Below are 24,254 nucleotides of genomic sequence, written 5' to 3'. Positions count from 1 at the left end.
TGTCTTTGAATGTGTTTCGAATTGCCTCGGTAATTACTGATTTCACCATTTTCTCCCATAATAGTTAGAAGCTACAAGCTAACTCCTGCTTTGTAAACAAGTATCAGATTTGCCATTTTCCACTTATCCGTCACTATACAAGTAATCTGATGAAGGATAGACATTTGCGTAACATCTGAGCATCTTTAATGAGGAAACATTTCTCCACACAGTGGAATGAGGTAATCAGTCCTCAGCTTGGAGTCGATGGAAGTGGCTTATACACTGCAGTCAGGTGAGTCGAAGCAGCAGCAGGCAGAGTTATAGTGACAAGATCACATGAAGTTCCAGTCTGACACATATGATAAATGCTTTAGAAAACGGTGAAGTGCTACATTTCCATCCTGACTGATGGACTCAACACATCGATTCCAGACTGGGGGACTGATTACCTCAAACTCTCCTCTTGTCCACCGTTCTTCTTGTATTGAACTGCTGAGACCACTCTGAGTGAAAACGTTTCTCAAAAAGATTCCTAGATTTGCACAAGTTCTTCATTCTTCAACTTCTCAGTTTCCTAAACATTTTATCACATTTGTGGTGATATGTTGAAAAGACAAGGTTTACTAAGTTTCCCTTTAAATTCCATTACAGTTTCAGAGAAAAGTTCATCAGGGTCTGATGATTTGTTTGGTTTTAACATATTCATTTGTCTGAGAACAATGGCACAAGTTTCTTTTCGAGAAATTTGCTAGTATCTTACTGTATATAACTAAGAGGAAGTCAGTGGTGAATGAGTAATTTTTAAGTGGGCCTATTTTGTCCATAATGTTACTCCTATTTACCTGAAAGAAACATTTAGGTTTGTCTTTGTTCCCATGCGACACTAATTTCGAATTATCTTTCGCTTTCCTTATTTATTTTTAATTTATTGAATTTATTGATTCCTATGTCCCTCTCCTTTGACTGACAGTAATTGTCTCTCTTTGACCAGGGAAATATTTTAATCTATTGTTCATTCATTTAGGTCATTTTTCTTTTATCTAATTTGGAAAGTATATTGCCTGGCAGCTAGAAGTATGCTTTGAACAATGTGATATTGGCAACCATCTCCACCTACCTGACCTGCAGGAGGTCACCCCAGTCGACTCCACTCCAATTACTCAGCCCAACAAAATCAGTTGCACGTAAATTAGAGACTTAGACTTGACTGCAGCTATTAAAGTATTAACATGATATATTGAAACTGAGTAATTGATGACCACTTTTCCAAACCTTATCATTAACCTCCAGATTATTCAGTGATTCCATGTTAAGAAGAACAACGCCAGCAGGTTATTTTATTTAGCTTGTGTCAAAAATTATTTTAATAACAATCCTGGCTCATACCAAGAAAGTCGCTAGATTTAGGATTTCATGTTAAATTAAATTAAATCAATTTGACATACGTTAAAAGTCTCCCATTAACACATTTTCCTATTTTGATGCTTCAGTAATTTCAATCTATTGAAATTTAACACATTTCCTGTCATGGTTGTGCAGGCTGTAAATCTCACCAAAGATTAATTAGCTTTTAACGTCCCTGGAAAATCTGAATAAAAATATGTTCGTTGTCTCTCGCTTTAGTTTTTATATGATGTTTAATGCAACAGTTTAAATTGTGATAAATGGTTTAAAACCGACAGGTTGAAGATTGAGACTCTTATGCTACATATGGGAATCTTTATTAAACAAACGTTTCGCTACCCGTTGAGTTTCATAAGTTCATACAAAGCAGAAAGGTGAAGGAGAAGGAAGTTCGAGGTAATCAGTCCCTCAGCCTGAATCGATATGTTCAGTCCATCAATCTTGTAGAAAGATTGATGGACTGAACACATTGACTCCAGGCTGAGGGACTGATTACCTAAAACTCCTCCTCTCCTTACACCTTTCTGCTTTGTATTTGACTGATAAAACCACTGTGCGGCGAACGTTTCTTCAATAAAGATTCTGAATGCTGTCATAGTCTCAATCTTCAGTTTAAATTGTCTCTCACGTGCGTCGCCATTCCACCACCCATCCTGTTGACACTATTGTGTGGAATAATTTATTGCCTTGTAAGTGGTATTCGGAATTTATTTATTTGTCTATCTTTCAGGTTGAACCTTATCACTTTTATACCAATAATAAAGGCTTCCTGTATATGCATTTAATATTAGCTTCTCTTCTTATTTCTAGCGCTTACACTATTAGTATAGCAGACCTTTAGTCACTCTCTGCTCTCTACAGTCTCGTTCTGTTTGTCTCAAATTCTTTGTCAACAAAGTAGTTACTAGTAACTGTATGATGAACAAAGACTTTTGAACATTTCTTTGACATTTCCTGAACTCTTTGCTGATTTCATCCTCATATATTAACTAATTTGCTTCCATACACAACCATACCTCTGTCTTCTATCAGATTAAACTCCTAGACGACTCAGCACCATCACTCACGACAGAGTTAGCTAGCTCTACCACCCTTCCCAGAGAGATGTACCCTCCTATCCCTTGCATACATATGATGCTTGTCAAAAAGAGTGTTCCAGTTGTCAATGAATGGGACTACAAAGTTCTTACAGTACTTGTCTAGACAGCAATTTACTCCAGTTATTCTAGACATTCAACTAAACTTAGTAACAGTAGTTATCTTAGTTAACTCATTGCTACCTTATCCGCAGTCTGTACAGTATAACTTCTGGACGAGGTTTTTGTCTCTGTAATAAAAACAAATAAGTATTTTTCAAAGTGTTCTCCAATTAGACTTAGGACTGATACTTAATCCTCGACTATGTGGACATTATATAGGATGGAATAAAATCGAGCTCAGAGCTCCTTTCTACTTATTATTGTCTTGAAATTGCATATCTGGCTTTATTTGTCTCTGAAAATTCCTGTCACGCTTGTTTTTGAATGATCATAAAATTTAGAAGTAGGTTTATAATAAGTAGGAGAAAATTCAAATGAGAATGATTATTACCTCACATGAAAATTATTAAATGGGTCCTTGTCCTCTAAATAACATCTAAGGTTAACAGGAAGTGATTATGCAATTCTTCTAGTCAGAGTAATTTCTAGAGTTCCCATTTACATCTTTGGAGCTGCTCCATTTATTAATGAAAGATAATTTCAACTTACAGACGAGAATAATAAAAATCATATGTTTCAAGATTATCCTACTCATGTAACCATTTACCAACACGCCACTTTTATCCAGCAGCAGTTTTAAAGGAAAAATATTTTCTTTAAATTTAAGAACAAAATTAGCAATTTTAACTAGTCGTTGCCTGAACGTTGTAAAACAATGTTTTCCTCCCTTTGTTGCCTATTTAATCTCTCTAATTATCTTCCTCGTTGAATTTTAGAGAGTTCACACTGAATTCTAGATTCCTCTGCTTGAGATCTTGATTATTTCAACCTCAATTCTAGATTCTCTGCTTGAGACTCTGATTATTTCAACCTCAATTTTCTAGCTTGAGACTTGATTATTCAACTCATTATCTGCTTGAGACTTGATTATTTCCAACACTCTCAATTCTAGATTCCTCTGCTTGAGACTTGATTATTTCAACCTCATTCTAGATTCGTCTGACTGCATTCTACATTCTTCAGCTTAGACCAAGGCTAAAGTCTCATCATCCATATTTAATTAATCATCACTTGAGAATGTGATCCTTAACGTTTACTGTTATCAAACATTTATAAACCCTAAAAATTATAGATTAATTTTTTCCATAGTTGTAATACAAGTAAGTTCTTAATAATAAACATCAGATGGTAAAAGTTAATTCACAACTAAAATATAGCAACTCAAATTGAAAGCAAAAACAAGTAAATACCATGAACATAAGAACATAAGAACATAAGAATGGAGGAACATCTGAACCAAGAAAACATAACAAAATGTTTTACCTAAAAACTTTCCAAATTTTGTAAAAACTTTATCACTGTAATAACAATGTTACAGCCATTGAACTATTGTATTAACAAATGTCATATTTCATAGCAGCAACACACAGATAACTGTCCTGAACAGTAGTCTCCACATTACACTGACGGACTCATAATAACAAAAAAAAACACAATATCGTGATTGAACTATACACAATACTCGCACATAGAAGAGAGGAGTTTACGACGACGTTTGTACATGGTCCAAGTCGGACGGAAAACAAATCGTCGTAAGCCCCTCTCTTCTATGTGCGGGTTATTTGTGATAGGACTCAAAGCCTCCATATCAACCACGTATAGCCCAGAGGAGCTTCTTCAACCTGCAAAATATGATGGATAAAGAACAACACCTTCAGAAATCATCAGGTTCATTATGCATCACTGGTTCCTGCCTAAATTATCCCCTTTCAAAAAAGGTCTAGGAATTTTGAAGCATGCAATCACCAATGAAAAGAATTAAGAAAATTTAAAAACTTTTTAAAGCAAAAAAAAATTTATATGCAATAAAAATATAGAGTAAATATTCGACATCCATTATTCCGATTGCACAACAAAAAATTGTTTCAAACACTGAGTCCAAAATTTCTTGGTCAGTGTTGCAAATCCAGATGAGGCTAAACACACTGAAAATGGACAGACCTATAAACAAAATTTTACATTTTTTATCTAGTGTTTTAAACACTGTGCCATTCAGTGAAACTTTAGTAACATTTACCCAAGACAAAACATATCTTTTTAAAGCCCCAATGGAAAAATTTCATTTAAAAGAGAAAAAGGGGGCAAAAGAGAGAGAGAGAGAGAGAGGGGAGAGAGAGAGAGACAGAGAGACAGAGAGAGAAAGAGAGAGTGAAAAAATTTTTCCCTTTAAATAAAGTTAAAAACCCCAACATTGTAAAACCCTTTTAAAAAGAGAGATAAAGAGAAAGAGAGAGAGAATGAGAGAGAGAGAGAGAGAAAAAGAGTTTTTGATACCACCCCTTCTTTGTGACTGTCAAACCTTTATACGAAGTGGCAAAGGACACTGGATAAAAAAAAGACACTGGTAGTAGCACTGAACATTGCTGGAACTTTCGCCCGAGTATGGAAAGGGGAAATTTCCGGGGAAAAACTGCATAACTTAAAATCGCCGGCTTTGCACTTTGCCTCCTTAGTGATTCCCTTTAAAGTAAATCTCAGGAGAGGGAGTTCCAACAACAGGAGGGCAGCAAGGAGAAAACCACTGGAACATGACTTAAAGATGTCATTTATTCCTGGGGTGACGGAGTTGGACAATTTATACAGCAAATAATATCAACGAAGTAAAATCAGTTTATAAAAATTAAAAAGCGGGAACCCACGGGTTTGGGCCCAACCCCTTTTCCCTTCCATTTTTTTTTCCCAAAAAAAAGGGGCTTTAAAATGAGTTGATGTAGGTAAAAACTTAGCTTGTAAATAAAATTTTTAAAAAACCCAACAAAACCTTTTGTAAAACCCTGCTTTTTAAAAAAAGGGGAGAGAGAGAGAGAGAGAGAGAGAGAGAGAGAGAGAGAGGGGAGAGAGAGAATTTTTTTTTTTTTTTTTAACACAGGGTTTGGAAAAGGGTTGGGTTAAGGATCCTATTTTATTGACAAGCTATTTAAGGTTAAGGACGGGTAATTTAAAGGAAGCTAAGACTTTTAAAACCCACATCAGCCCATTTAAAAGTTTTTTATTGTTATGGGGACATAAAAGTGGGGAAACAGGAGGGTTTGGGAGCCATCTGGGGGCCCAAAAAGATTTTCATTTGATCAACTGACTTTATCTCGTTAACATCATTATGCTTGTACGAATGTTTTCCCCATACCCCGAGTAAACCCCGGATTTTGATCCCCAGATGGAGTGATGTTCGGGAGAAAGGCAGCCAGAGGGGGAATTTCCTGATTTCTGTCCGTTTTGTGGCAAAAAACCCTTTTTTTCCCCGTCCTCGAAGGGGCCCGGTGGATTTTGACAATATTGGCCTTGTTACAGTAAGGCCACCCACATCCCTCCGGTTGGGGTTCTGCGGGAAATGACACCCCCACCCAAGATGGGTTAAAAGGGGAGAGATGAGACGTCATGCTCTTTTCTTATTTCGTCAAGAAATGCAGATGAGAGGGGGGCAGGAAAAACCAAGAAAGTGAACATCCCCAAGGTGTGAGCGTATTTGTCCCTTACGGGAATTTAAAAAAACCCTTTTACTGTCAAGAAGATGCAAATAAGGCGGGGCTGTGTTTCCTGGCCCCTTAAGATAAGATAAGATAAGATAAGATTTCTTTCGGATTTTAACCCGGGGGGTTGTAACCCCGGGATAACCCAAGATTTACAACATGGTTTTTTCATGGTTTTTGGAGTCAGATTTCCCCCCAAAGGATATCAATTTTTTTCTCCAGGTGCCAACACCTCTCCCATTCATCCCTTACTTTTATCAGCATTACCATCATTTGGGGCCTTAGAGGGCTATCATCACTATGTTTTTCAGGGCAATTTAAAAATTTTCCATCTATTTCCCCATGCTGATATAGCCTTTGCTGGTGATTGGTGTAGCTTAGAGCAGCTGGGGATTTCTTCCCCTTGGGTAAGCGGGAAAGTCAAAGGGACAGTCGTCTGCATATGCATGGACTGAGATGGGTGAAAGAAGGTGTTTAAGTAGATATTCCATAACAATGGTCCCAGCACGCCCTTCCCAGGGGAAAACTTCCTCAATAGGGTGTCTTGCTGATTCCGTTCCATTGAGAACTACACTTTGAGATCTACCATGAAGGTAATCACTGAGGAGACATATGAGAGCCTGCAATTCCCAGTGCTTGACGTTTTGCCAAAAGGCCCCGGTGCCACACTGGTCGGGAAAACACTAGCAATGTCCAGTGCTCCCCCAAAAAGCCGACTTTGGGTTTATCCAGGGCTGGTGCCACTTTAAAGGAGAGGTTTAGCAACAGATCAGCAGCAGAGAACCTTTCCTGGGAAACCATACCCGACGATAACAAAGTAGGAGTGGTAGCCAAAAAAAACCTGTCATTTGTCTTGAGATTATTGTCTCAAGGATCTTAATTTGGGGGATTGACAGGGGTGACACTTCGTAGTTTGATTTCTCCTTGGGTCTTTCTTTTTAAAAGGGCTACATTTGCCTCTTTCCCAAAAAGAGGGCCATTTACACTGTACTAGGCAGTTGGGAAAAATGCGATTTGGGGATGCTGCTAGCTGGCTCAACATCTTCCCCAGCAATCTTGGGGCCCAAATTGTCTGGGGTTAAGTTTTCTTTTGGGCAAGGATTTAAGAAGGAAAAGGACCCTCCTGGGCTTATTGTCCACTGACAGTTTTTTTACAAAGTTCTGCAGCTAGCCAAGGAGGGGCCTTGCTGGATCAGAAACTTGCATTTTGGAGCAAAGTTTCCCCCCAAAAAAGGTCCGGGCCCTTTTCCCGACTACTAGTAGAGGTGGTCCCATCCCGTCGATTTAGAGGTGGAATGAGTTCATCAGGGGAGATAACCTTTTTCTGTCCTTGGGCCAGGGCCACCAGGGTTTTGGGGCCCACCCTACCTGATGCTAGCCTCTTTGTGTCCAACCCCCCATTTGAAAAGGCCCCCTTTGAACGTCACCATTTCCACAGGCTTGCCTGTGCAAGTTCCTGTTTTAGGGGGAGGATGTCTTTATACCCTGCCATGCTTTTGTACTTAGCAGTAGCAGCCCCCCTACAAGAAAAAACCAAACCAAGGGCTGATCTGTAGGGGTTTCCCCATAATTTGGGTTTTAGGAATTTTTCCCGGAGATTAAGGATTTTCCAGTGAAGGTTTCACTTGGTTTTCAACATCCCCGGGAGAAGAGCTTTCCCAAATCGGGGGTTTGGGGGAGCTCAGAGCAAAGGGCCCAAAAACCCCCTTTTTCCCCCATAGCCAGGTTGGGGTGGGACCCCTCACCTTTTCGGGGAACTTGTCGTAAAACAGCCTTGTGGTCAGACCCCCTCCCCGGGGCAAAAGCAAAAATGCCCCAAAACAAGTTAAAATTATAATGAAATTTAATTACCCTTTTTTTTTCCCCTAATAAATACAATTATTATTTATTTTAAAAATATTTTTACATAAAAAACATCTTTTTTTAAATTATATGCAAAAACATAAAACAAAATTTTTAAATTTGGGGATTATCTTTTATGTTATCAAGGCCCCTTAATTAAATGAGACCCGGGAGGGCCACATATTACTTTAAAAATAACGGGTGCTTTCACATAGGTTTTATTTCCTCTGGGGATAAAAAAAATTTTATAAGATTGACATAGTAAATAAAAAAACTATAAAGGGGAAAATAAGTTTCCCAGTGGCATCTTTTCTTAACATCCATTAACCCTCTCCAGGATTTAATCAGAGATTTACTGAAAAAATATTAATGCATCAGGAATTTTTTTTTCAGTATAGATTGGGGGGTGCAATTTATTACGATTATTATACATAATTTAAATTTTTTTAATCCCCTTTTTTGGCCCCCGAAGATTAATAGTGTGCAAGGGTTATTAGCGTGATTAAAATTCCATATGATATTTTGCTTTTTTATGTTAATAATCATTTTTAATTTTTGGAAAACCAATTTTGAACTAACAATTTAGATGAGAGAAAAATTTTTGATGTTGGGAAAAGGAACAAGCAAAAAATATATAAACGGGGAAAGGGAGAAAAAAAAAAGATTAAAAAAAGGAAGGGGAAAGACATAATAAATGGACAAAAAAAAAAATAAATAGCAGTATAACAAATAGTAACAGTATAGAGCAGCACAGTAGTAATGCAGCAGTAGTAGCAGTAGCAGCAGCAAACAGGAGCAGAGCGGAAAGAGCAGCAACAGAGTAGAGTAGCAGCGGGAGCAGCAGTAGCAAAAAGAGTGAGGCCCAAACAGCCAGCAAAGCCCGAACAGCGTGGAGTAGAGCAGTAGCAGCAGCAGTGTGTAGGTAGCGGGAGCGCAGCAGTAGTAAAACAGAAGGGGGGGAATTTAGCAGAATAGCAGCAGAAAGTAGCAGATAGTAGCAAAGCAGTAGGGTTTGCAGCGGGAGGAGAGCAGTAAATGGAAGAGAAGGAAAAAGGAAAACAATTAGCAGCCGGAGAGTAGCAGTAAAGAATAAACAACACCAGCAGCGGAGTAGCGGGAGTAACAGAAAACGGGAGTAAACAACAGAGAGTAGTAATGGAAGAGAGGAAAAGAAATATTAATATTTTTTGCAGAGTAGTAATAGCAGGGGAACAGCAGCTGTGATAGCAGCAGTTATGATAGTAGTAGTAGAGTAGAGCAGCGTGATAGTAGCAGTTATGATAGTAGTAGAGAGTAGCAGCTAGTGATAGTAGTAGTAGCAGTTATGATAGTAATAGCAGCAGTTATGATAGTAGCAGTCTATGACAGAGCAGCTGTGAAGTAGACGCTGATAGAGAGTAGAGACGTTAGTAGAGTGAGCATGATAGAGAGCAGCAGATGATATGGTTTGACAGAGCAGTGTGATAGAGACGGGGGATAGAAAGGTATAATAGAAACTGAAGTAGTAATTTCCTTCTTCTAATTTAAGAAAAGAATTTACTGCATTTATCTTCTTTCTATTTACGTTTGTCTATATTTCTGAATTGTGGACATAACTGTAAAATTGACCTTATCTAAATCGTTAACAATTATTTCTGTAATAAATTTGAAGAAAAATGCATCTGTATGATTTAGACAAGTAAATTTGGTTGAGTTAAAAGTGTATTTACATTTCGTCGTGGAATCATTTAGTGATAAGAATAATTACACCTGAGAGGAAAATAAATTAAATTTTCAGATTCAAATCTAAATAATGTAAATTTTGTAATAATGTAACCATGGATGACCTGGGAGTTTCAATACGTTTGATATATAATTATATTATAAGGGATGAGCACTGCAGTATTCCTTATGCCCTCATGGTGAGAAGATCGTACTTAAACCCGACCATCAGCCTGGTGGCTGGCGGTTAACGCTCTGCTTCACACGGTGAGGGCCTGTTCGATTCCCAGCCAGAGTAGAAACATTGGACGTGTTTCTTCACCTGTTGTCTATGTTCCCATCAGCAAAATGGGTACCTGGGTGTTAGTCGACTGCGTGGTCGATCCTGGGACACTGACTCAAGGAGGCCTGGTCACAGACGGCCGCGGGCGTTGACCCCGAACTCTCCCAGGAAAATCCAGCTAACATTTTATTATCGTAACCAATATATAAATCTACCAATAATATTTACTTCATTTGTCAACATGGACATTTGTGCCTTTCAACTAAACCTGTAGTGTTATACTGGTGCTTTACTACGTGCTATTCAAATTCTGAATTTATCTAGAAAGAATTTAGGTTATTACTTCCATATCTTCCTATGTTTACTTGATAAAAATTGTGAGTTTAGCTCAAACATTCTCTTTTGTTGAATGGATCCATGTTCTAGGTATAACCTGGGTGTATCTGTTTCATGAGGATATGAGAATAGTCTACAGAACGGGCAGTGAATGTGATTTAAAGTATTTTTTAAATGTCGCTAAATTATTTTGCTATGCACTGCTTTAGCTAATTTATTTAACCATTTGAATTATTTAACAATGAAAATGTATCATTGCAGATATCTAATCTTTTTAATAATCTTTCTTATAGAGAAGTATGACACATATATATATATATATTTTTGGGAAAGTTTACGATTGATGCAGAATGTTATAGCCCGATTTTTCCTTTTTAAAGTCACTGCATTATGTATTTCGAAATGGCAGTGTATTAAATGGTATTAGATTCCGATGAAGCCCTGTAACTGAGATATATTTATGGTAAGATCTTTCGAAGATTCTATCAGATTTTCTGAAGAGACGGGAAATTCCTGTGGAAGATACAGTCGGTTAATTTTTGAGGTTTTGAGCTCATTTTAGAGACTTTATTGTATTAATGAGTAGACTGCAGAGGATAAGAAAATCAATATTATCGTTTCACAGGCTATTTTAGATTTATTATCCTCAATGGTTTAGAAAGTTCCCGGCAAACACTATGACATATTTATTAGAAAACGTTTTGGCCCGGGGCCCTTTTGATCATTTCATCGGAGGAAAAGACTTTTATTATGGGGCGGGGGTGAGGGGGAGGACGCATGGTGCCCCCAAAGAATGTCATGTTGGGATGAGGACGGATAGACGATGAAATCATGGGGACTCTGTGTTGGGGTTGGGGTGCTTGAGATTATGTATGCCAATTTTTTTGAAATTTTGTATTTTCCCAAAGTTATTTTAAGTTTTTCCGGTAAAGGCGATTATGGGGGCTTCAGGAAAGTCGGCGTCTGAGGTCTGGTTCGATGAGAACGAGTTGTGCTTCTTTCCCAGTTCACCAAATGCCCCGTGGAATTTATGGAGGACAGGGGGTCCCTTTACATCGTCCTGGTAGGGGCTTTTCGATCCCTTATTCAGGCGGACTGCAAGATCCCCGCCTGTCTCGCCTAAAAATGTTTTTTGGGACAGAATCCACGGGGATAGGGGGACGTTTCGTAGAAGTTGGGGGGCTTCGAGTGAGGTTTTTTGATAGATGAGGGTTTATTGGGGAAATGTTGATTTTAAATTCATAGCAAGTGCCCGGCGAGTTTTCCCAAGGCAAATACCACATAAACACTATGAACTGCTTAGGGCTGTTCCATGGGGGTTTGTTGAGGTTTGGGCCCTTTTGAGTCTGCAATCTCGATGAAAAAAGAGGGGAAACCGAAGACGTGTAAAGGCTTGTGTTATGTAAGTAATTCTTCTTCAAGAAAACAAGGGCGGGAGAGGGAAAGAGCCCCGAAGAAAAAGAAATGAGGACCCCCCTTTAGTGCGAGCTTTTTGGGTTAAATAAAAGTGTAAAAGATCGCCCTTTTTTTTGGGGGTTTTCCCAACACTTTGAAGAGAAGTTTGTCACTTTTTGGGAGATCTGCAAAAAACGTCGAGGAAAGGAAGTCATGATCTTTTTTCGAGTTCAATTTAAATTTTTGAGGGTTTGGGGCGGGCATTGATCTTGTTGAAAAGGACCTGATATTGAAAACGCCCTCGATAAAAAACCAATATATCATCAACGTATCTTGGGGTAAGGGTGTTGGGAATGGGGCTTTTGGGAATTTTTCTCCACCAAAAAGAGGTTGGAAAATTAGCACGGGAGCGGGCTCCCCAAATTCACCCCAAAGCACTGTTTGTAACATTTGTCCTGATATTTGAAGGGGGAAATTAAACAAAGTTCCACTAGACTGATAAAATTTCAGAAGAGGTAAAGGAGGCCGGGTTTTTCGTGGTTTTTCCAGAATGTTGATTGCAGCGTCAGTATGAATGTTGGTAAAGGGGGGCTGTGACATCGAAGGAAGCCATACTTTTGTTTTTAAATTCGGGTTTGGGGAAATTGGGAGAAGGTCCCCTTTGGAGTGTTTGAGGGGGGTTTGACTGATGGTGCCCAGAAGGCTAAAAGGTATTTGGCAAGGGGGCCCCTTAGTCTGTGGGGGCACCCTTTTGAATGATAGGCCAGTGGGATGCCGGGGTTGGGGGGAAAGGGCAGCCCCCCAGGGTGGCTTGCCAACCTCTTCAGGGAAAAACCTAGAGACAGAGAAATTCAGCAGCCCCATTCCCAAAAATTCTACGCTGAATGTTTTCAACGAATTTATGTCTATTCGGGAAAATATGGAGACCAGAACTGGGTTTTAAAATATAGGTGAGGCTATTAATAAAGGGGTATAAAGCTGAAAACAACCCAAACTTCTGTTACCCCTTTTGATAAAATCCCAGAAATTTCGTTTCCTTTTTAATACGCCGTTTAGGCATTGCTGTTTTGGGTTTTTAAGGTTGCTGTTTACTAGTGGATACCCAGGGTCAGTCGCCACGTGAGGTCCAGACCCACGTTTTGGGGATTTTGGGGACGGTTAAAAAGCTTATTCTTCTGCAGTTTTTTAAAAATTGGGGTTTGGGAGAGTTGAAGGGGGAAATTCTTGTTTTCCGGGAAGGAGATTGGGAGGCTGAAGGTCCATTTAAAAAGGGCCCAGAGAGTGGAGGGGCTGGAGTTGGGGGAAGGGGGGCTTCAGCAGGAGGTGCAGTCTGCCTCTCGCTGTGAGGAGGCTGTAGCTGGGGGGGAAAGAACGGCTACCAGCGGGAGGTGGTCCAGCACCTCCCAAAAGGGCGAGTGGTTAAAGGGTAAAGGAAGGCGCACGAGAAAGGGGAAATTTAAGAGGAAGACCCAAGGTGGGAAATCGTTTCTTTTTCCTTCAGGATGAATGAAAATTGGAACAGTAAAGGGTGGGGACTACTCCCCTCGTAATGGAGGTAAGCGCATTCTTGGGGGTGATTTTGGTAAGATATATTGACTGTGCTTTTTAATAGGAATAAGAAGATGAGAAAGGTGTTTTCCCCCGGGAGCTGGTGTTGGGGGACTTTTGTAAAACAGGCGGGAAAATTTCACGTCAGGTAATGGGAAAAGCCCCATTATCTGTCTCCGGGGGGAAAGATTTTGGGGAAGGTGGGAGAGAAAGAGTTTGATAAGTACAGGTCGAAGATTTCATTAAGCCCAAGGGGGGGATCCAATCATATGTAGCATCTTGCCTAGAAGGGGAGAAATAAAATTTCTAGGAAATTTGGGGAAATTTTGGCTAGACAGATACTGAAAGGGAACCCAATCCCATTCATTGACAACGGGAATAATTTTTATGGCAAACATGATATGTATGCAAGGGATGGGGTACACCCTTGGGGGGGGTTGATTTTGGGTGACCTGATTGAGGGCCAGGGGGAAATGCCAAAGTTTTTAAAAACTGATGGAAGATAAAAGGGTATGGGTGTGTGGGGGAAACAAGAGGTTGTCACGGGGTTGGGAAAACAGAAAAATGTATGGTTTTCGATGAAGTTAAAAATAAAACAAAGATCAGGCCAGAAAACAAAGGGGGACAAGAGGTCAGAAAGGGGACTAGCCCCTGGGTTTACTATACTAATAGCAGGAGGTAAAGAAATAAGATAGATGAGCTAAGATTAATTGCAAGGAAGGAAACATAGATATTATTGTTTATAAAGAGACCGGGGCTTAATCTAAAAAAATGGGAGAGACCCCTCTGAAGTCAATAAAAAGGTTTAAAATTTTTCCCACACTAAAGGGGGTAAAAAAGGAAAGGTGGTGGAAAAGGGATGTATGTCAGAGAAAATTTTAAAATTGTTGTTTAGACAAGATTTTAAAATTGGGAAGGCCAGCCACTGAACTTTTTGGGTTACAGCTTCTCGGGGGCCGAAAAAAACTAATTTTGGGTGTGATTTACAGGCCCCAAATCGGGGATGGGGAGTGCAGTAAACTTCTATGGGACAAAATTTCCCAAGGCATCTACATACGAAAAAGGGGCTAATGGGAGATTTAACTATGGGCGATTGACGGGAGCAATTTGACGGGAAATTTTTTGGGTCGGTGACTTTTTTTGAAGATCCAGGATTTTTTTTAAAACAGTTTGTGACAAAAACCTTTTTAGGGAAATAACCTTCTTGACTTGGTTTTCCAGTAGGGAAACACTAATTAATAATCTTGGGGTTTAAATGATGGTTTGGGGAAAGTGATCACAAATCACCCAGTTTTAATATTTTTCAGGGAAATTTTTCCCTAACAATGGCAATCGTCTCCGTCCCTGACTTTCGCTTGGCTGATTTAAGGACTGAAAAATTACTTGGGGGCTAAATTTGGGAAATGACCGGGACTAAGGGTCAGGTAGGTGGTGATGGTTGCCGATAATGTTTTCCGGGGCATAGTTCTAGCTGCTCAGTCAAATTATGTTCCAAATAGGGAAATCAGATAAAAACAAAATGATCCTAAATGGATGAAAAAAATGGAAAAAACTGATTGGTCAAAAGAGGGCATAAAAGGCAAACCCAAAAGGGGAGAGGGGCAAAGAAACGATATATTAAAGGTTAAAGAGAGAAATAAAAAGGGAATTAAAAAAGCAAAAAGAATTATGAGGTTGGTAAGAGAATCAAACTAACCCAAAAGGATTTTTTTTCAGGTATACAGAAGAAGATCAAAAGAACCCCACTCGTCTCCTCGGTCAGCTCATTTTACAGTGATAAGGAAATTTTAAAATTTTAAACACATACTTCCCCCCCGTTTAAAAAGGAGGATACCGGATATTCCAGAATGATAAATTATGTAGAACGGGACGATAATAAATTGGACTATTGGGGTCAAAGTGACATGGTCCTTAGGCAAATAGAAAATTAAAAACCCAAATTTTCCCCGGGCCCTGATGAACTGTTGGGGTTTTAAAAAGGAATGTAAAGAGGAGCTTGGGCACACCTTTCCTAATTTTTTCAAATTTTTAAAAAACGGGGCATGGTGCCAGATAAGTGGAAAATGGAAAAGGATACCCTTTTTTCAAAACAGGTGACAGGCCCCGGGCTTCAATTTAAGACCAATAAACCCTTTAACCCTCCATAGTGGGAAAAATTTATGGAATAAAAATTTGGGAGGCATTTCTGAGCCTTTTTGAAAAGCAAAATTAATAAACCCCGAATCTCAGCATGGTTTTCAAAAGGGGGCCCTCCCTTTGGAATTTATTAACTTTTTCACAAAGGGGTTTTGGGAGGAGGTAGATCATGGAAAAGGGAATATGATTTTGGGAATATGGACTTCAGTAAGGTTTGACGGGGCCCCAAACATCGGGAGACTATTGAGGAAAATTGGCACAGGAAAGGGAGGAAAAAATTTTTTCCTAAAGAGGCATGGTTGATAAATTGGCAGCAGAGAGTTCTGGGAAAAAAATGGGGAGAAATGGAGGGGGGAAGGCCACGAGCGGTGTTCCACGGGGGTCAGTTTTGGGGCCCCCTGCTGTTTTACACCCATAAAGACGCAGATGAGGGCATAAAAGAGCGACATCGGCAAGTTTTGATGAAAATTAAAAAAGGCCGTCAATTATTCGTTTGGGGACATTTTGAGCACCCCCAGGAAGATTTGAAAGACTGATGCAGGGGTCGGAGAAGTGGGGGATGCAGAATATAGAAAAATGCAAATTTCCCCAAATGTTGGACAGGACAAAAAACCATGCCACATATAAACTAAATAATGTAGACCCAATAAGGATTGCAAAAAAGTTTTTAGGAGTTCGGGCTAGGTAATCTAAAACCAAGACAACAGTGCATAAGTTTTCCCTAATAAAGTTTAATGGGAACCCTTGGTTTTATATCAAGAAGATCCCAATAGGAGTCCCCAGGTTGTTCTTCAACTCATACACCCTTTGGTTGGGCCCTCATTTAGATTATGCTACATTTTTTGGTCACTGTTTTAAAGAAGGGATATAAATTTCGGGAAAAAAATGACAAAGGAGGATGACAAAGTTAACCCCTATGACGGGAAACCCTTTCCCCATGAGGATAGACAAAGGGCCCTGAAACTGAAATTCTAGAAAGACGTAGAATTGGGGGGGATAGGGGATTGAGGTGTATAAAGGGGAAGACAGGAATAAATAAAGGGGATGTAAATAGTGTGCTAAAAAATATCTTAGCCAGACAGGATTTCGCAGCAAGGGAAGGGGTTGGGAAAAAATTCAGATTCGGGAAGGATATAGGAAAGTACTTTTTTGGGTTTAATAGAGTTGTGGATGAGTAAAACAAACCCCCAAATACCGTTATAGGGGCCAAAAACGTTGTGTTTTAAAAATAGGTTGGAAAAAATACATGAGTAGAGGGTGGGTGGGGGAAAGGACCTGATATTTGTGCAAACCAGGTCGGTTGCCGTTTTCCCCTCCCTTAAGTCAATGGACCTGACCTGACTGGGTTGGGTGCATTGGCTTGCCGGTAGGAGATTAATCTCCCTTTGAGGCCAGAGGCCTCTGCAGTTTTCCCCGTTCTTATTTTTCTTATTTTCTTAAAACCCCCCAAGTCCTTTTACAATCTGTATGGCTAAGTTCTTCATTATTTAATTTTATAATTTGGGGGTTATGGAAACCCTGAGCTTCAAAACCGGGGATTTACCCACATTGAACTGCACCCGCCATTTGCTGACCAGGTAGTATTGATTTTGGGTTCAAATCCTCCTGAATTTCCCCCAAAATCTACGTTTGAATCAATTATCCACCCATCTTTGTGTCATCGGCAAATTTTTGGTTATCACTAGAAAATCCCCTACCAAGGTCAGATATATAAATAAACAACCGATTAAGACTGACCCCCTGTGGTACGCCACTTGTTACAGATCCCCACTGGTTTTAACCCCATTTAGGCATATTTGTTTCCCCATTATGAGCCATGACTGATCCATGACAGCCCCCTTTTGCCCGGTCCAGGGAGCCCCCATTTTTTAATAGTCTCTGGTGCGGAATTTATCAAAACCCTTTAAATAAAATCTAAATAAAAAAACGTTTTCTTTATCATGATCAACGGCCTCAGAAGCTTACTGAAGAAGGTTAATAAATTAGTTGGGCAACAACCCCCCCTCGTGAATCCATGCTATATCATTAACCCCGTTCTTATCCAGATGGCTTCCTTATATTATAAACCCATAATTGACTCCGGAGTTTTGGCCTAAAAAATGAAGCCAGGTTTTTTGGGGCGGTAATTTGACGGTAACGGTTTTGGGTCCCCTCCCTTTTAAAATGGGGGAATTACATTAGCCATTTCCAATCAGACACTACCCCTCTTTAAAGGGAGAAAAAAAAATATTAGAAAGGGTTAAAAGTTCTTTTTTAAATTTTTTTTAAAAACCCCTTGAAAAATTTTCAAAGGGCCCGGGGGTTTTATTGTGTTTTAAACCCGGTTTCATCTGTTTCAACCAATTGGTAGTGACTGTGATATTGATAATTTATCATCATCGGGCCCACTAAAAAAAATTAATTACGGGGAATTTTGGGGTTAGTGTCTTCCTGAGGAAAACTGAGAAAAAAATAATTTTTAAAGAATAGAGACTTTTCATTCCCCCTTTGTCAGTGAGATGCCCAGGTTTTTTTTTAAGGGGACCTATCTTATCTCTAATTTTTGTTATAAAAACCCCGGAAAAACTTATTGGGTTTGTTTTGATCCCAGCAACTTCACTTATAGTCCTGTTTAGCTTGTCTTACCCCCTTTTTAACGTCTTTTAATGTAAATTTATCCCAATTCATAAGATGCCCTACCCTTTTCATGCGCCTAAAAATTTCCCCCTTTTTCTTCCAAAAAAGAAATCTGAGCCAATTCATCCATTTGGGGTCATTTCATTCGATCTAATTTCCTTATATGGATAAAACCCTTTTGGGGAAGGTTGTTTTTGGTTAAGAATGCTGTCAAAATGATAACTCCCCGTTCCCCTTAGTCAACGGGATGAAAATTTTCCCTCGTCACTGTAATTCAAGCGAAAATCTGGGATCATTACCCCTTCCCAATATATTTCCATTAAACAAAAATGTAACTGACGGGGATCGCTTGTGCCGAGTTCCGCTGTAATTTCAAATTATTAAAAAGGGTTTTTTTAAAAAACCAAGTCAAGCAGGTTATTTCCTCGGGCCCTCTGTCACAAACCTAAAAACAACCTGAACTATTTTAAGAAGCCCTTTGATTTTAAATTTCCCCTAGTCAAGAAATTCCAATAAATTATGACTAAAGAAAGCCCTAGAATTACTACATTATCGTGCCTTGTGGCTCAAAATTTTCCCCCCCATAGAACTCCTTGGTCCCTATCTGTTTGGGGACGGTATATCACCCAAAAATAATTTTTTCATCCCCCTTTTAAAAAATTCAAACCCAAAAACAGCCCCATGGTTACTCAGACTTAATATCCGTTTTTATGCAAAGTTCAAGGATCTGGGAAAAGAGTGCCCCCCCCCCTTCCCCTGTATTTCTGTCTATTTGGGGAACAATTTAAAACCCAGTATGTGACATTCTGCAGGCATGTCCTGATTTTTGGGAATTAAAACCACGTCCCAGTTATGGCAAATACATCTATTTTAAAAATGCACTAGCAAGAATCCCCAACTCGTCCTTTCTTTTTCCCCAGCATTTACGGGAATTAGTATTTTTTTTTTTTTTTATTATCACACGGGCCCGATTCCCTACCAAGGCAGGGGTCCCCGAAAAAAAAAACTTTCACCATCATTCACCCATCACTGTCTTGCCAGAAGGGTGCTTTCCCTACAGTTTTTAAACTGCAACATTAACACCCCCCTTTCCCAGAGTCCCAGGCACTGATTCCCCATCTCCAGGACTAAGCCCGGGCCTCCCGGGTTTTCCCCCTGAACCCCTTCATAAATGTTACTTTGCTCACACCCCAACAGCACGTCAAGTTTTAAAAAACCTTTTGGTCTCCATTCACCCTATCAAACACGCTCACGCGCCTGCTAAAAGCCCCTCCACAAAAAACCCCCTTTTACCCCTCCCTCCAACCCTTCCTGGGCCGGGGCCCCCTCCCCCGCCTTCCTTCCACTACAGACTGAAAACCCCTCTTGAAAAGTTATTCTGTTCGGGCCCATTTTTCCTCTACATGTCCAAAATAATTTCAACAACCCTTCCTCACCCCTCGGAAAACCAGTTTTGGTAACCCCCGACCCCTCCTAACTTCCAAACTACGAATTCTCTGCAATTTTCCACACCACACATTGCCCTCAGACATGAATTTCCACTCCCTCCACCCTTTCCCCGCTGCAACATTCATCACCCATGCCCACACCCATAAAGAGCTTTGGGGAAACTATCCAAACTTTCCCCCTTTTGCCTGGGAAAAAAGTCTTTTGGGTCCCCCACGGGACTCCTAAGGGCCCCCACTAAATTTTTTTTCCCCTCATAAATTTAAAGGATTCACCTCATCTTCATAGACCCATCCGCTGACACGTCCACCCCAAAACATTTTAATACCCCCACCTCCCACTTTCTCCCTCCAATCTGATATTCAATCTTCATCACCCAATTTTTTGGGTTATCCTCATAACCTTTTTTTCCTGTATTCACCTTTAATTTTCTTCTTTGCAAAACCCTACCAAATTCATCCACCAATCTCTGTGGGCTTTCAGAATCCCCCAAGAGCACAGTGTCATCAGCAAAACCCCGGACAACCCCACCCTGTGTGGATTCTTTATCTTTAACTCCACCCCTCTCCAAGACCCTCGCATTTATTTTTACCCCCCATCTATAAATATATTAAACAACCACGGTGACATCCCACACCCTTTTGTCTAAGGCCTACTTTCCCGGAAAAAAAATTTCCTCTTTTTCACAAAACTTTTAAACTTTGAGCCCCACTACCCCCTGTAAAACCTTAAATGTTTCAGAACCTACCTCCTACACCATACACTTGCAACATCTGCCACATTGCCTCCCACCCAAACCCGGGTCATACGTTTTTTCCAAATCCAAAAAATGCCACAAAGCCCTTTTAGCCTTATCTAAATACTGTTATTTATATGTTTCACTGTAAACACCTGGCCCAAATACACCCCCTCCCTTTTTCCTAAAGCCTTTGTTATCTGCTATCCTATTCCCCGTCTTACTCAATTTTTTCAATTATAACTTACCATACACTTACGGTGACCCCCAACAGACTTATCCCCTAAATTTTTGCCCCTCTTTTATCCCCTTTGCCTTTATACAAAGGAACTAGGGCATCCTCTCCAATCCCTGGTACCTTCCCCTTCCCCCCATACATTTATTAAAAATTCACCAACCACCCAAAAACTATACCCCCACCTGCTTTTAACATTTCTATCTTTATCCCATCAACCCCGGCTGCCTTACTCCCTTTCAATTTTACCCCCAAAGAACCCCCACCCCTACAACTGGCCCTTCCTACTCCTACAAGATGTTTTTCCCTTTGCCCAAACACGAAATCACGGTTTCCCCTATTTTCATCAACTTTTAAAAACCCCTTAAAAATTTTCCCCTCCATCTTCCCAATACTCTAACCCCCATTTAATAACTCTCCTCCCTATTTTTAACTGACAAATCCATTTGTTCTCTAGGTTTCCTTTAACTTGTTAATCTCACCCCAAAACTTTTTTTTATTTTCAACAAAATTTGTTGATAACAGCTCACCCACTCTCTCATTTGCTCTCTTTACATTGTTTCACCACTCTTTTAACCCTCTTTTTTTCTCCATATACTTTTCCCCTCCTTGCATCATTTCTACTTTGAAAAAACTTCTTTTGCTAACTTTTTCCCTTACTACCCCCTTTTTTAACATCATTCCCCCAATCGCCCTTCCCTCCTGCACCCACTTTTCCTGAAACCCACAAACTTCTGCGGGAAAACTCAACACTACTTTTTTAAACCTACTCCCCCTTTCACCCCATTGCCATGCTCTCATTAAAATCTATCCTCCAATAGCTGTTTTTTCTTACCCTAACTGCCCCCTTTTTATTTAAAAACCCTTTCACCTCTCTTTTCCCCCCAATTAGCATAATGTATATTTTAAGACCTCCTTTTTTTTTTCCCCTTCCCGGGGTTCATTTCTGTTTTTCCACTAAATTTTACGCCCTTGCCCCCTAGTTTTCACGGGTTTTCCCCAAACCCACCCCATTATACCTATTTTTTCCCTCCTAGTACTCATACTACTACACTGGGACTCATTTTTTTTCCCCTGTCAAAAACCCATACCACTAACTATTCCTAGTTTAAAGTCCTAACACCCCCTTCACTGCAGCTCCAGTGCCCCCCCCCCAGACCCAGATAAGGAACCCCACCCCTCATACATGTCATTTCTCCAAAGAAGAGGTCCCAGTTGTAAAGAATGTTACGGCATTTTCCTTTGGAAATTTGTCCAGCCAACAATTGACACTAATTGCCCTGGTAAACCCCCTTTTTTTCCCAAACCCCTCCTTGGCAAAATATGACAGGGTTCCCCCTTCCTCCCTAATTATCTCAATTACTTTATCCCTTTAATCAGGTCCTCACTCCTCCCTGCCAAATCGTTGCCTCCAGCACTGAGACAGATAAAGGATTCCCCATTCCTCATGATGCCCCCCATCCAGACGGCTAACAATACCCCCTCCATCCCACCCAGGAAAGAAAACCCCTCTGCCCTCCTACTCCGTCCTTCACAGAAGGGCCCATCGATGTTTCAAAATGGCTACCCCCAAAGACAACAATATTTTTCCCTTTTCCCTTGGTGCCCTTTTTTGTGACTTTCCCTTGTAGTCGACCTTTTCGTCGGGTAGAAAGGAAAAATGCATTAGATTTTTCCCACAGCAGTCTTTTTTTTCTTCATCGTTTCTCCCTTTTTCCATTTTGGTCTTTTGATCGTCAACTTCGTTCCATGCTGTCCAGCCACTGACGACGTTCCCTTTTTTGACCGGGAGGACTAAAAACTGAGGATCCCCAGAACCTTTTTTTTCCCCAGTCAATCGCCGCATTCCATTTTTGCAAATCAATTTTTCCTTAAACCCAAAACCTTCCAACAGATCTACGTCAATGCAGGTCCCAAAAATAGATCTTTTTTACATATTTTCAAATATAACAAAAAAAGTAGATCAAAGATTTTTTCACTTTTTTAAATGTAAAAGAAAAAAAAGATTCTTTTTTTTTAAAACTTTTAAAGTTGGGAAAAAGTGGGTCTACGTTTGGGCAGTTTAAGGGTTTAAATTTTTGCAAAAACTGCTCGACGGAGGGCATCTTGGTTTAGTCCAGGGGAGGACACAAGGCAAATTTCTTCCAGAGTTGGACAGGTCAAACCCCGAGTTAATAAGGTCACCACTGAGTTAAGTACAGGTCACCACTGAGTTAAGTACAGGTCACCACTGAGTTAAGTACAGGTCACCACTGAGTTAAGTACAGGTCATCACTTCTTGACCGATTAACTCTGGGAAGTTATCGACAAAAGTAGTTGCGCCAAATCACTGAAATCTGAGACGCATGCTGCCTTATACCACTTGTGAAATATTTGACCGGAGCCTAATATAATCTAGATAAGACTGTCCAGGTAGATGTATGATTAACTTAATCTTTCGTCGGTATTTAGTGGGGATACTGATATGCACCGGGCACAGTAGCCTTCACAATGTTGTCATTAGACAAGTCCTTATCATCATTATCACAATTCAACGCCTTGTGAACAAGTGCTGCCCAATGTCTTTAAAAAAAACTGTTCAGTTTCCGAGTCTAATAGAAAACGAGGCAGGCACAGCTTTCTGCACATCACAAAAAACACCGGATTGTCTTCCTCCTCCCCAAAATTCAAACCCCACAAAGCACGCTTCCCTTTTTTTTGTAAATGCCTTTGCCAATTTAAAAAGCAACGAAAAAGACTGACCCAGATAAACTTTTTCAAACCCCTTTATTCTGGTAAAAGCGGGGTATCAGACTGTAATAAAACATCTTAGAAGCACAGGAGGCATCACTTGGCCATTTCACTTGTGGAAAAAATTTCAGGCCAATTTTTCCGAGAGAAAAAAAGAGGGGAAAGAAAATTTTTGGGAAAAAAAAGGGAGTTTTGTAAAAAACGATGTTGATCTTTTACAAAAAATTTAAATTTCCCTTTCTTACAAAAAATCTTTTTTAGAAACAAAAAAAGAAAAATCCTTAAACTTTAAAAAGCTTTAATGTTTGGGGCCTTAACCTTGCAAAAACCCTTTTAAAAAAAAAAATACATGCATAAATATATTACCGATCAGATAATATATCCAGTATTGTACATGAATGATATACAATACCGACAAGACGAAAATTAGACACATGTGCAACATCTGGGTATCTTTATTGTAGACGTTTCGCCTTCCAATGGCTTCATCAATACAGATTCAGGACATAACTTGAAGACCTTAGAACTATATAAAAAAGATGAGGTAATCAGTCAATCAGCCTTGAAGTTCTACGGTCTTTAAGTTATGTCCTGAATCTGTATGGAGCACGGATCCACTTCCCTAGATCAAGAACACCTCACCAGCGTCAAGGACCCTCCCTTGAGGGGTGGTTAGTCGATAAACAAACTACAGTTGCTTTTATCAGGGGGAAGTGACCTAAATTAGGGGGCATATGCACCCTACCCACCTTACATCTTCAGGGGGTATGTCTGGCCAATCCAATTATACAACAACCATCAGGGGTGCTCAAATGCAACCCTTTGCCCGAAAAAACCTGAGTCCTTTAAAAGAAACAAGATAGCAAAGGAAAATGACGGCCCCCTTTAAACCCGATCGGAAAAAAAAGGGAATTGTGAATCCCTTTAAAATTTAGCAGTAGAGCAGCAACAATAAGAGAAAGTAGCAGCAGGGGATTGGAGTAGCCAGCAGCAGCAGCAGCAGCAAGGGGTTAAGGTTAGAGCAGCAAGAGCAACAAAAAAGCAGTAACAGAGCAGCGGCATTGGTAGGGGTTTGTTAAGCAGAAGGGGAGGAAGGGGTCAGTAGAGCAAAAAAAACAAGGCAATGGAGAGCAGCGGG

The sequence above is a fragment of the Cherax quadricarinatus genome, chromosome 77 (assembly GCF_038502225.1).
Source record: "Cherax quadricarinatus isolate ZL_2023a chromosome 77, ASM3850222v1, whole genome shotgun sequence".
Lineage (NCBI taxonomy): Eukaryota > Metazoa > Arthropoda > Malacostraca > Decapoda > Parastacidae > Cherax > Cherax quadricarinatus.
This window is presented reverse-complemented; position numbering follows the sequence as displayed.